We start from the raw sequence: 15,253 nt of genomic DNA, 5'->3' as shown, positions 1-15,253 counted from the left end.
TGCAAACACAATTGTTAAGGGTTCAAATTTAATGCAATCCCTTTAAAGGATAACATCAAACATTTGAAAGAGGTTGTGCTTCCATATGAAGGGGTACATAATTTAATATTGAGATATGGATGAACTCCTGAGAACTGCTGCAGCTGACAAGAGGTTGGTAGTGAAACTTTTCCATCTATACTTTTCTGGATGTTTAGAAAAGCTGTATTTGTTATTACCATCAATCTTTAAATAATAATATATGAAGGTTGGAGAATAATTTATGGTTTTATATATTGTCAAATCCTGGCAGAGAAGAACTTAGTGTCTTTTCGGGAGAAGTTGTGCGTTTCAAATTTTCAATGTCAAGGTGCTTTGATGTAAAAGAAGCTTCAGGCTATCGTCTTAGTTCTTTGTCTTTGTATCTCCAGGCATTGCAGTTGGGACAAGACTCGGAACTTCTTCGGTTGTCTTTGAAAATCTGGAATTAGTGTGCAGTAAGAAGAAGGTGTGTGATCTAGGAATGGGTTTTCGGTTTTTTGCCTTTGTTTTTGTTCTAAGTTAATATTTTTGTGATTCTTTCTTCTCAATCTCTTTGAAATCGGATTGGGGTTTGCAGAAAACAGAAGGAAGCTTGGTGTTGTTGAGTTTATTCTTTTGAGGAATAGTTCGTAAACCTGGAATTTTTTTTTATTGGGATTTATTTTCTTTGTTTTTTTCTATTGATTATCTGCTCTAAGATGAGGTGAGAGGGTTAGATTTTATTTGATCTTGAGTATCAGAGCTTTTTCCAATTTTTGATCTATTGATAAAAGGTAGTCATGAAATATCAGTAGTTCATAGAATTTTCTTTTTCACTTGGGTATATGTGAGTTGGAAGCTAAATAAAAAAAAAAAAATTAACAACTATATGAAATGTATTAGTTTGATTTGGTTTGTAATTTTTTTTTTTTTTTGCATAGGAACCATCTGAGAATTTCAAAGGCAAGGGTTGTGAACATCTAGGTTTGGTTTCTGCAATTTTGTTGCTTTATATTAGTTTGTTCTGTGAAATTGGAAATGTACCTTTTGAATTAGCAACTATCTAGGAAATGTTTCTGTTATCTTTGTTCTGGTGAATGAAAGAGAGTATTTAATTACACGTAAGTTGCATATAAATGGTTAAACTTGAAATGAACATATCAGTTGGCGGTAGAACCACTAGCTATAGCATATCAGTTGGTCTTATAACTATAAATTTGTTATGATGAAAGGGAATCATTTCTTGCAGCTTGCTCTCCTAAAGATGAAAAAATGTATATGCGCGGGGATCATGTGGCATTAGGACAGGGGGGTGCCAATCCAGTTTCTCAACTCAACTTCCAGGCAATACTTCTTTCTGTTACTAAATTCATGATTTCAGTTTGATTGAGTTAATTTATATCATTGCCTATCATCTGTTCAGAATGTTAAAGTGTTGCATAGAGACACCATATTGGCATTTCAAATCTCTTAATTATATCTCAGCATAATTTTTGTTATTATTTTGATTCATCCTTCAATAATGATTTCAGCTGAGCTTTGTTTTCTTTAGAATTGGACATTCCAACTTGATGAGGTGCGCGTTGAGGTGATTGACTGTTTGCAGACTTTGCTATAGATGCTGACTAGCAAAGTGATTTTGAGTAAGGCTAGCTAGATTTTTTGTGAACCATTTGGGAGTAGTTGTACTATTGCAGCAACTGTGAACAAAACTACATGTACACTTATTGCAATGGTAAGTTTTAGGCTAGCCTTGAAGTAGGTTGGGGTATTTTTGCCTATTTTTTGAACTATTAACATCTTTGATGTTGGATACAAATTAATGCAATGCCTTATATTCAAATTATTTGGTATTTCATGTTGTCAAATGTGGATTAGATAGATGCATTGTAGTAGCAATTACAAAGTTAGTGGATATCATGCTCATGTAAAGGACATGATGTATATACGTTTATTTCAAATAAGTATTAAACTACAAAAACGATGTCATTAATTAAAGAGATGATACATCAGATTGGAAACAAAAATCGATGTCTCTTTATTCAGTGCACATCGAGTTATAAAGTAAGAAACGACGTAACACACCTCAATGGACATCGACTTATTAAGTAAGAAACGATGTAAAACAACGCAATGGACATCAACTTATTAAGTAAGAAACGATGTAAAACAACAAAATTGACATCGATTTATTAAATGAAAAACGATGTCTAGTATAAGTATGAACATCGGTGACAACCTCAAAAACTGATGTTTAATATAAGCTTGCACATCACTTCGTAAAAGGAAAAGATGTTTAACATAATAATGAACATCGGTCCAGTAATGCAAAAGAATGTAGATTCAATCTTAAATAGTTTGATATATGGCAAGCACCCGTAAAGCTTATAAACAGCAGGCAAATTTCAAAAATACCGATGTGTAAGAATATATTACACATCGTTTCTAGAATGAGTAACGATGTTAAAATGACTACTAGTGCTATTGGACATATATTTCGTTAAGCATTAAATGCATAAATATGAAGGTTTAATAATATCTAAAAACACCAATTTGTGATCATAATAGCAGTTTAACATCGAGTCTAGAATCTAATCCGATGTTTATTGTTGTATGGGACATCGGTTTTTAACCGATGTATATTTTTGGCGATCTTTTACATCACCCACTAACACATATGTACAAATTTTTTTTTACATCGGTTTCTGGCCGATGTATATGAGAAAAATTCTAGTAGTGTAGCTAGCAGTAAACGTATAATCATTATGTGTAGGCAAAGACATCAGCAAAAGGATAATTAGCTACTTGCTGACTCATATATATATATATATATATATATATAAATCACAAACATTGAAGACTCACCAGAAAATTTTACAAAAAGCCTTCTGTTTTTCTCCACTACACTACTAGCAGTGAGCCTTCCTTCACAAATCCTTTTGTACCACCAAGTTTCCCTATCAAGGTCAACAAAACAAAAGGAACATGTTAGAAAAAGAAGAACTATTATTCAAACTCAAAACAAGAAAAAAAAGACAAACAAAATCAAAATATCAAAAATATTATAAAGGATCTGCACCTCAATCGTCCCCACATAGAATCTTTTTAATAAATATTGAAAACTGAAAAATTGTTTTCAAAAAAATAATCAAATTGCAGCTCTATTACAAAATGAAGAAATAGAGCCGAAAAGATTATAATCTACAGATTGCAGTTCTATTACAAATTGCAGCTCTATTACAAATTATCAAATTGCAGCTCTAATACATCCAATCTTTTCATAAAAGCTGAAAAGATTGCAAACCATAGTAAGCTAATGCACAGATATGATAGTTGATCTAACAATTAACAATATTCTGACTAATAAAGTCATGATTAGACCACAGTAAGCTAATACACTTATCCACAGATACAATAGTTGATTTTACACTTCCATCTTTATATGGGGCATAAAATTGATAAAAAGCTTAAAAGTAGAAAATCTATGATAATAAGGTTTATCATTTTCATTTATTTGCAGATATAATCAAACGATCATGGTTAGACATGGTTTTGGGATTACCTAGCTGATTGTATTACCCGTGATATTTGGGATTCTATCCGGGAAATAAAGAGAACTCATAGACAACTTATGCCACTGAGTAAAAGATTTGTATGACGAACATATATTTAGAGAGAAAGAGGATTTTATGAATGAAAATGCAAATGAGGCTATGATACATCGAAAACCTTTGCATCAGCTACAGTCCTTAATGCTGTAGCACTATGATCCTATTCAGCTCAATTACATCATTCGATCACTACAAAAGTAAATGAAGTTTTGAAAAAAAAAAGCCTGATTCTCCTACTTGAACCTTCAAAAGTTGAACTAAGTTGATATATTAGTTAAGTTAGCATTATAAGCTGAATGATAAGTACACATCAATTCCAGTAACTCAAAGTATTCCTTGAGTAACTATTGCATTCAAAATCTCTATCCATAGATAAATGTACAGCAATCAATAAATCAAACAAAATAAAGACTTCATGACCAACATTCAAACTCACATCAGAGGAGATACAATAAGTATACATAGAACTTCTAAAACAGGAAGAACAAATATATATCAGAACTGTAACAGTAATTATTGTGTAAATTTACACTTCTTTGCTTTGTTACTTAAGCTAAACTTTTGGTAGGGTATTTACGATCTCATATAATGATTTGGATGGCTCACCTAAATCAGAATGCAAGCTTGAATACAATGTACCGATCCCATCCATAATACCACTTGATATAAGTATGGCAAGATATGGCATCATTACAAAAAAAATTGGAACAAAGCTACTATCAAAATCATTTCTAGTATTATATATTCCATATATCACATAGAACACATAAAAAAAACTTTATTTGTAAATTGAAAATTTTAGATGACTTTCATAGTACACTACTTGCTGTTTGCCTTTATCTCAAGAATCATACTACATCAATGATCAAAACTACTTCATCTGATTCAAGTACCACAACTAAGTCTAACAGCTTCTCTTTCAATTTTACTTGCTGCATCAGAAAGTAAGGAAGTAGGCTCTGCACAATACCCTAATTTTTTATTCCAGATTTCAGAAATCATAGGTCGATTTGAGAGGAAGGGTTTCAAACTTGTACGCATTAAAGTAGTTGTAATTTTCAAGTATTGAAATCAATTTAGCATACATAGTGATCACCACTCAAAAAAATCAAGAATGTTTCCTAAATGCCTGTCATATTCATGTGCACCAAAACTATGTCATGTTTTTCATCATCAAGGTCAACATTCTCATAACAAATAAAAAATAGCAGAGAACCTTACCTACTCTGACCAAGTTATGACCAGAAACTTCAATCGAAAGAAATGCACTACAGCCTTGGCAAGTATTTAATGATAAAATTCTGTGGAAATTAAACACATAGTTAGATTGGCTTTAGTGAAAAACAACATTGTACTAAACCAAAGACACATAAAAAATTAAAAACAATATGGTTACCTCCATCAGTAAGGCCCAAGTTCAGGATGTCCAAAAATATAAAATTAAAATAAATTAAAAATTAAAAACTATTCATACCTTGTGCATGGGGTTAAACACTTGTTTCTGAGGCTGTACCAGATTTATTTGCAACAGAACTTAAGCGTAGCTTATTCAAACTTCTGATAGCCGAATCCAAATCATGACTGCATTATTCAAGTGTTGTCTCTAGGAGCTAGGATATTCATACAAAAATAGTTAGTAACTCACAATCTAAACTGAGTAGATATGATACACACATGATCCAAAACCGAAGGATAGGAAAATCACTGTCAATTAAAGGAAATGAGAACATATACATACAGACACACACACACACACACATACGAATAGAATATGCACTTATATAGAAATAATAGGCTAAGAGCTCTTACCAGTACAATCAAGAAAGCAACAACAATCTAAATAGGACCATAACCCAATTTTCTTTCCTCTCAGAATGAAACTATCACTAGATTACTGACATACACAAATACCATTCCACTGCTGCACTAATTCAATTCATTGGGCAACAAAATAGACCATAAAATTATTTCAATCACCAAACTCAATTCAGTTTTTGGTTCTTCAAAAAATCAACCATGCTTATCGGGTCGGTGTCCTCCCCATTCTTAATCTGCTAACCTACAAAATCAGTTCAAAAGTCTACAAAGGACTAACCTTGCTACAATCACACCAACCAAGCCCCAATGGTCGATATAGCAAACTAATCTTTCTTGCAGGGAACTCTTGTGTTGGATCTTGATTGCTTCAGGGTGAAGAATCTTAAGGTATAGATCTGCAAAACAACCGTGTTTCAATTAAACTTACCAATTGCATCTATTGAGAAACAAAACACATGCATTAAAAACCCAATAAAAATGAAATTGAACAAAACCCCAGATTATATAAATCCCAGAAAAATTGACTAAAGCCAATACCTTTCTCAAACAAAGCTTCAATGGTGCAGTCGAGCTTCAAGAACAGAGGGAGAGCTAGGGCTAGTACCGCCAACCGTCCATGAGAGATTGAGAGAGAGAAGACGACGACTCACTAAGTGATTGACTTCCGATTCAAGGAGACATCAAGCAAAGTCATTGAATGCCGTCGTTTCGCCGTCGTCATCTATCAAGGAGGCTGAGAGAGAGAGGTCTGGGTTTTAAGTAACCGGAACATTGAACGATGTTTGTTATTTTGATGAGGATGAAAGGCACCCCATCCCCAAATTGAAAAGAACTGAATCGAAATTGGCTGAGAGAGAACCGAGATCGGAGAGAGCTAAGTGAAAAGGAGAGAGCGAGGCTGGTGTTTTAGGTTTCGCGGGTTCTAGGTCGAGATGAGAGAGCTGATTGATCGAGCGAGAAGGCCGGACAGAAAGTGACTTAATTGCGAGGGATATATGTCAAATAGCACAAGTCAAATAATTGGGAAATTTTAAAACAACCCCCACATTTAGACAATAATTAAATGTTGTCTGAATGTCACAACATATTCCAGTCAACTAAGGCATATGGCTATTTGAGAGGGAAAAGAATTAATCAACTTTTGGATATCCCTCCAAATTTGAGATAGGAAATCACCACCTTCTACAACTACACAAATGTGTTGTCTGAATGCTCACCATTTTTCCAAATTAAACCAGTATGGTTTTAGTGTATATTCAGACAACAGAAAAAAAAATTATGTCGTCTGAAAAACTCAGACGACATAAAACAAAACTTATGTCGTCTGATGCATGTCGTCTGAAGGCCTTTTTGGCATGGTGTTTTAATATATCTCTTTTGATTAAAAAAAAAATGCAACACACATCGTAGAAATTAAAGCCGGACGGGGGTTGTTGGGACAATATCTTGTTCCTACAAATTTTCCTAGGGAAAACATCACCAATGGTCACTAAGTTATGACTTATTCGACACTTAACTCACTGTATTTTCAACAATATCACTTAACTCACTCAGTTTTACATCCGTCTTTCACTTAACTCACTGTCGTTAATTCTGCCATTAAAAGTTATTAAAATTGAGGGTATATTTGTCTAAACACTAAATATTTCTAACTTTTTCTTTAAAAAAAAAAAGACAAATTTTTTTTCAAATTATATTTAAGTTTAAAAAATCATTTTTATTAGAAATCTCAGAAATTTAAAAAATTCTAAAAAATGTAAATTGATGGTATATTTGTCTAAACACTAAAAAAAATGCATTTCTAACTTTTTTTAAAAAAAAAAGACAATTTTTTTTCAAATTATATTTAAGTTAAAAAAATCATTTTTTATTAGAAATTTCATAAATTTAAAAAAATTGAAAAAAAAAGTCTAATAAATGTAGTTTTTTTAAGTTAAAAATGATTTTTAAGTGTTTTGACAAATATACCCTCAATTTTAACAGCTTCTAACAGTAGAATTAACGGCAGTGAGTTAAGTGAAAGACGGATGTAAAACTGAGTGAGTTAAGTGATATTGTTGAAAATACAGTGAGTTAAGTGTCGAATAAGTCATAACTCAGTGACCATTGGTGATATTTCCCCAATTTTCCTATACCAAAAAATCTAGGCCACTAGTACTTTACCATGGGCAAAGGGCAATGGTACATGAAAGTATGAAACTATAAAATTTTGTTTTCATGCCAGGAAAGCAATATATCAACGACATGTTCCTAATTATCATGATTTGTAGTATTTATATCGGCTCAACTTGATGGGCATCCAAGAAGCTAGTCGTTGTCAGTTGCCCAACAAGCATGTGCACGGTGTACCATATATAACTATATGCTAGGGACACATCATTCAATCACCAAATAATAACCATTGATTGTAGTATGTCTTTGTCATATATATTACGAGAAACAATACACATTTGATAAGTAGTGTACACAGTTTTTTTTTTTTTAATAAAGGGTGGTGCGGCTGCCTTCAAGCCTTCATTAATGAAACTGTTGAATACAAGGGGGGAATAATGAACCAAAGCCCCTGATTACAATATGCAACCAGAGAACATCCTCAAATACTATCATGAGTCTCTACTAAACAATTGTATTCAACAAAGCACCAAAAAGCAAAGAGCGCTCTACTGGCGACTCTATTTGCTTTGACATAAGTCACACAACGGTGACACAATGGAAATATAACTTGATCTGTAACTCGATTACAGCTTAACATAATTTCCATACGCACTGCTTTCCCATCATGTTGCCACTGGAAAGTACATCCAGTGACACTTAGTTTCACCCTGCCACTAGGAGGTAATGACCATTTGACCAAGCAAGGAACTCACCGCCTACCTAGAGCAGATACGTTACTGCCACTAGGAGGTTGCAACCATTTGCTAATGCAAGGAACTCGCCGCCTACCTAGGGCAGACCATGCACACAAAAGGTGCAGTCCGGGACCAAGCCCACGTCGCCCTATCAAATAGTGATGAGGACTTATTACCGGCATCAAGCCACATTTAATTAAAACTAACAAGTAATAAAACATAACATAAAACAGAAAATAATAAAAGAATGGGTCCTGAGCCAAAGCTCAGGCCCAACAACCACTAGGCCCAGCAAGGAAAGAGCACAGGTCGAGACCAATCCAACAACACCACGATCCAACCAGCGCTGCCACTGCCACCACTACATCACCATTACCGCACCTCCGCCTTGCCACGATCTCCAACCAACACCCAGCCACGATCTCTGACATGAACCCACGTAGCCAACTCCCTGGCAGAGAAAACGCAGCCTCAGAGCCACAGATCAATGGCACAGCTTCAACCACGGAGACTAGAATCCTCCATCTCCTCCCTCTGATCTGCATGTCCCCAGCCATCCCTTGCCAAGCCCACAAATCTATCCCGCCATCCAACACACCCAACCTCAGATCAGATCGGATCCGATCTAGATTGAATGGGTCAGTACCAACAACGGCCACAACTCGGCCACCACTCTCACCTCGACAACAAAGGAAGGATATCAGGCCATTAAAGCCCACAGTGGGCCGTCCAACGACGACGTCCATGGGACACACCGCCGGACGGAGCATACTCTCTCTTACAGACGACAGGCGCATGCAGCAAGTTCTATAATGTGTTTTTTATGCTTGTTACGATTAAGTAGTGTACACAGTTAAGTAAACAAGATTTTTGCAGAGGTTAATTTCATCACAACCCTAATTCAACGATTAATTTGAACTGTTGATTTTTTTAAAATTTTATGCAGAAATTGTGTCTACACAAATTCAACCAAATTAATAATTATTTGATCATTGAAAACATGTAACAAATGCAATTAATGAGTGGTACTAGATATATATATATATATATATATATATATACACACCACTTTTTCTTATTTGCCCTCTGTATTCAAGGCAGTGAAAAGGTATGTAATGTACTGCTCTACCTTGAGACTATAATGAGAAATCATTTATGATTTGATTAAAAAAATGCATTCATCAGATAAAATTGGAATGATCATGGTGCTAATTAAATGGTAAACATTTTTCAATTTGGCTAATACATGGAAATTTAAAAGAAATTTTGATAAACATCAGTCAATATTGGTATTTAAATACTACTTTTAAAAATATTTCCTACTTCGCTAGTTCGGTCAAATATGAGTGATGTCAACTTACAGAAATTTGATAGAAATATTGTTTTTGAAAGGGATAGAAATATTGTTAGTTTCAAAGAAATAAACCCTTATATTTTTAAGACAATATTTAACAGAGAAAAATAGAAGTTAAACTAAGAGCTTAATGCTCAAGGTTCAAAATAAAACTGCTAAATACAATTGGGGACATGATAATACCAGTAAGCATAGAAAATACAAACTGACCCAGCCGCTCTCTGCTAGGGTTTCTCGAGGACTTTTCTTCGACAAAATTTCCCAAATCTCATCTCAAGATCCATTGCAGATGCCATTGTTAGTCTCTCTGCTGCGTTCCAGTTGGCTGATTCCACCCGGGTTGACCTAGGATCGGTGGGAGCAGCAGCTCTCCATGATGATCACTGGTATATGGTGGGGCGTTTACTTGGTCCGAAAGTGAAATTTCCAGGGTTCAAGGGCACTATTCCTATCATCTAGAGGATCAAGAATGGGCTTACCATTCGTGATTGTGGGGATCGCTATGTCTTTCAGTTTGATCAGGAGGTGGAAAGAAACCGGATCCTGCATGGTGGACCTTGGTTCTATAGGAATGCCATTGATTGTGGGGGAGTATGATGGTTTCGGTGCTGTGGAGGTTGTTCCTCTTCAAACTTTGGAGACCTGGGTGGCTGTCAAGGGATTACCTCCAGCTTTGCGCAATAAGGTGTCCTTGGCGTTGGTTGGATCCTCCATTGGGCGGGTCATAAAGTTTGATCAAACAGTTCTTAGCCTTCAGGAGGAAGAACAGAGGATCAGCCGATCAGGCTTGAGTTTGATGTGAGGCGTAGGGTTAGGGTTTGGATGGTTTTTACCTTTGCTCCTACGGTGGAACCTAAACTTGATCTTGTGTTTGAAAAGGTGAAGGGCTTCTGCAGGGATTGTGGGCTCCTTGAGCACGATGTGACATGTTGCGACAAGCTACTGGTGAAGGAATGAGAAGAGTTCATGCTCCAGCCGCCAGCAGCGGCTTTGTCGAATCTCTCCATTTTTTCACCTAGCTCGTCCCGGGGTTCTGGTGCTTCGACGCCCAAGGGTATGGCGTGGTTGGCTGGTGCGGTGTCTGTTGGGAGTGGGAGCAATGCAATGATTATCGGCTCTGGGGCCGATCGTGGTGCTAAGAATGGGGAACTGACTGATATGGCGTCAGTGGAAGGGCAGACGTCGCTGAGCTCCAAGAGTGTGGGAACTCCAAGCTTAGTAGAGAAAGGTATACCAGGGCTAGATACTGCATTTCTGAAGAACTGGGTGAGTACTTTTTCTTCCCCTCATGTTCTTGATGTTATAAAGAAGATGGAAATGCATGTGGTTGTAGCTCCTTCACCTGTTATTATGGATGAGGATGTGACTATTCAGGAGTTGGCTTCTCTATCTGGGAAGAAGCGGAAGGCATTGAATGACTCTGCTAGAACAGGGAAGAGGTTCTTGGCTCTCCCAGAACTGGGACTCTCAATTGAGGAAGGATTGACTTTGGCTCTGAAACATAAGCATGGTCAACTTCTGATATCTCCTAAGAAGAAAAAGATGGGAAGACCAAAAGGTAGTAAGAATAAGTCCAAGCTAGCTCGATATTTGACTTTTGATGTGAAATCCAAACGTCCGAAAAAATGGAAGACTCATAGTAAGGCTTCTGAGACTGATAATGCCAATGCTACTGAGGGTGTAGTGGTGCAAATTGATAAGGCTAGTCCTATTGTGGCCTTGGGTCCAATTGAAGGGGGAGTGGGCAAGGACTCGCCTACTTCATTTGGTTCTATTTGACTTACTTTCAGGTCGCAAAGATCAGCTTCTGTGTTGAATTTTTTATGTTTGCTTCGGAGTTGCTCGATCTTTGTTAGAATAAAGGTGCTTAACTTTAAAAGGTGGGTGTACTTGGGGTATACTGGGCTCTTATTCTGCTTCTAGAATAGGTTTTTAGGGTACTCTGTAATACGGCTCTTTCTGACGGCCCCTTAGGGTGTGTCGTGTTGGTATTGCTTACTGAAATACAATATTGGGATGACCTCATTTTACTCAAAAAAAAAAAAAAAAGAGCTTAATGCTCAATGCTTCCTACAATACTTTAATTCGAAAAAACCTGGGCCTCCACAAAGGCACAACAACATTTACTCCCTTTGCCTACAAGTAGATAACTATTGACCTAAGATGTACCATTCAAGCTAAAAGCTTATCCATGGCGTTTGTTCTGGTACCGCTGGATATTCTAAGGTGCAGTTGAATTGCTTGCTTTTATGAGTTTTATCAAGCTGATGACTGAGAAACTTTGAAAATGGAAACTTGAAGGCTCGAGAGAAAAAATTATTCAGACAACCTCTTAGCTAGGCAGATGAGTGAGGATGATTTTTCCCATCCTAAACCCTGAACCTGAACTTAGGCTCCATTTAACAGTTTGGTACTTCTGTTAATTTTTTCAGTTAAATGTAAGGATAAAATTGACATTTAGAATATATGTATAAAAATAAGAGAAAATATTTCAAACAGTACCCGAACTTAGGCCGACTCCTAACTTCAGTACCCGACTATGCAAAACTATCACTTTGGTACCCCAAGTTTGAAGCCCGACTCAACAATGGTACACATCGTCCATGACGGCGTTAACTAGCTAACCACGTGGCATATTTTGAGGGGTAATTACGTCCAACTTTTTTTTTTTAATTAAAAAAAAAAATCTAAGACCAATTTTTTGGTCTAACCAATAACACTTGTCCCTACGCGAGCTCTGGCCAAGATGACCAAGAGCGAAGAAGCCATCACCGCCAACCTCCAAGGCCTCTCCAACAAGGAGATCGGGAGACCAAAAACAAAAAGAGAGAGAGAGAGAGAGAGAGAGAGAGAGAGAGAGAGAGAGCTAGTTGCTCTCTGACCCGGACACACCATCCTCGACCCGAGAAAGAAATCTGACTGGAAGGACGATGTCCGGCCACCCCACGATGGCGCACAGCCACCATTCCCTTCATCTTTGCGTCGCCTACGTCCCTGTGCATTTGGATCACTCATGCATTGAATGGAGAAGGAGCAACGACGACTGGAAGCTCCGAGACTTCTCCTCCAAGCTCTGCAATTCCCAGCGATTCCGACCACCATTTTGGCTACCTGTGGTATGAAATCTCATCTTCTCGTCATGCCCAACAAGCCTGTGAAATTATTTTTTTAATTTGATCGAGTTTTAATAACTTGGTTTCTGGGTTTGGTCTTAGGCAGCCGTGTTCTTGGACACCGGCGACATTTCGGGCTGTTCTCGACTCATTCCTACCTAGTTTCTGGTTCGACTGCTTCTCTGGATGAGGCCTGACCCTGTGTGGGAATTAAACTTCGAAGATTTCTGGGTTGTGGTCATTGAGGCTTGAATACCAATTCATCATGAACTTCCAATCACAAGTTGACAAAACCCAGATGAAGGAGACGAGGAGAAGAAGAAGGGATCTGCTAAAGAGGCAACCATTTGGTCACTGATGTGTGTTTGTGTGATACGAAGCTTTACCATAATCAAAAAGGACTCTCTCTCTCTCTGCAACAGGGTTTACTAATTTCACAGAGAAATTGATAAAGCCATGAAGGATTTGGTTGTGTATTGTGTTTGTGAACTGTGATTCCATGGATGTTGGGGTTTCTTGGGTTATGGTTTGAGTTAATGGGTGGTGGAGGAGGCAGAGGAAGTGGAGGAGTTGGTACCGGTGCTGTGATTTGGGTGGAATTCTTGAATTTTGGTTTGACTGAGAGAGTGAGAGTGAATTTGGGTTGAAATGACCCAATTACCCTTCAGGTATTGCCACATGGCTAGGTTCTTAACACTGTTATGGACGGCGTGTACCGTTCTTGAGTCGGGCTTGAAACTTGGGGTACCAAAGTAATAGTTTTGCATAGTCGGGTACTGAAGTTAGGAGTCGCCCTAAGTTCGGGTACTGTTTGAAATATTTTCTCTAAAAACAAAATAAAAACGTTAATGGTCGTTCTTCATCATTTTATGGATATGAATTAATGCTTATGTGTTATATTGAAGATGAAATGTAAGCTGTCTGGTTCCTTACGAACACTTTTGCTCCTTTTTACTTTAAAGCAAAGGAAAAAAATTAACATATGGTCAATAAACTTTGACATGTTCGACACTTAATCCATTGATTTTTTAAAGGCTTAATTAATACTGGTTACTACCCTGTGGTTTAGGTCCAAAATCAATTCAGTCCCTGGACTTCTAATTTCATCAAAAACACCCTTGTAGTGTCAATTTTGATCTAATAAGTACAATCTGTTAGTCTTCTGATAATTGAGTCATTTAACTTGTTGACGTGGCTCATATATGGCCTATGTTTTATGATGTGGTGTTGAGGTGGCATGCATAGTCAATTTAGGAGTGGGTCTCACTATTAGAAATCTATCAAAGAAAAAGTTTTTCATCAAATAATCCAACTATAAGTTGAACCCATAACAGAATGTTAATGAATTGGACCTATTAGATCAAAATTGAAAGTACAAGGGTGTTTTTTATGAAATTAGAAGTCCATGGACTGAATTGATTTTGGACCTAAACCACAGGGTAGTAACCAGTATTTAGCCCTTTTTTTAAATATCACTTTGATTACTCAAGTACATTTAACAGCGCTTTACACTTAACTCACTGTCATTAGATTTTAGAGTGAGAAAAAAGTAGCTACGAGTAGTGGCTAAGAGGCAAAAAAATCCCTTTAATTTCCTTGAGGGAGGGAGTCCTCCTTGCTATTCGGAATGGTTGGAATAACATTGGGTTAGAAAGTGAAAGTGTTATCGTTGTTGCAATATTCATAAGGAATCAGAGGACACCTCGATGTTGGAGTTTTAGTTGGAGCTCATGTTTGTCATGTGTCGTTTTAGGAAGCAAATAGTGATATAATGTTGCACATAGACTTACCCACCTTGTTAGAAATACTGATAAAGAGTATGCATGGTTAATAGAGGCTCCTAATATAATTTAAGATGTTTTGTTCGAGAACAAAACAAAATATATAGGACCATTCCACTAAGGGATTTTTTTTTTTTTGTTGCCATTTTAAGGAATCCCTTGTGGGCCTCACTTTTCTATCGCATTTCGGCATCTCAACTGTTTAGTTTTTAGGTCCTAATGTATAGATTATTTGTGTAAATTTTCAGCCAAATTGATGATCGTTAAGGTATCGAGGTAGATTAAATCAATGGACGAACTGAATCTATCTAACATGAACTGTTCATGTTCATAATTGTAAATCGCAATTATGAATGCCTTAATAATTATCAATGATGTAAATATAAAAGTGAGTCTAATGAGTTATCCCTTAAAATATCCAAAAAAAAGAATCTCTCACTAGAAGGGTCCTCTGTGTGTGTTGGGGGGAGGATCAAGAGAGGACAACTTTAAACTCCTAAAGTGAGGATGTTTTTATTTTTAAGATGTATTTTAATAATCACAATCACTCATTCTTTAGTTACCTACACACATATGAATCCTACAAAATATTAGTCAAATCGAAAAACGTTTAACCATTTGATTAGCACAATGTTCGTTTTAATTTTATCTAACAGATTATATTTGTTTACACAATTTTGAATGACCAAATGATTATGGATTTGGTTGATTTTTTGTAGATATTATT

The sequence above is a fragment of the Rosa chinensis genome, chromosome 5, assembly GCF_002994745.2.
Source record: "Rosa chinensis cultivar Old Blush chromosome 5, RchiOBHm-V2, whole genome shotgun sequence".
In the NCBI taxonomy this organism is placed as follows: Eukaryota; Viridiplantae; Streptophyta; class Magnoliopsida; order Rosales; family Rosaceae; genus Rosa; species Rosa chinensis.
The sequence above is the reverse complement of the archived record's forward strand: the minus strand, read 5'-3'. Positions refer to the sequence as shown.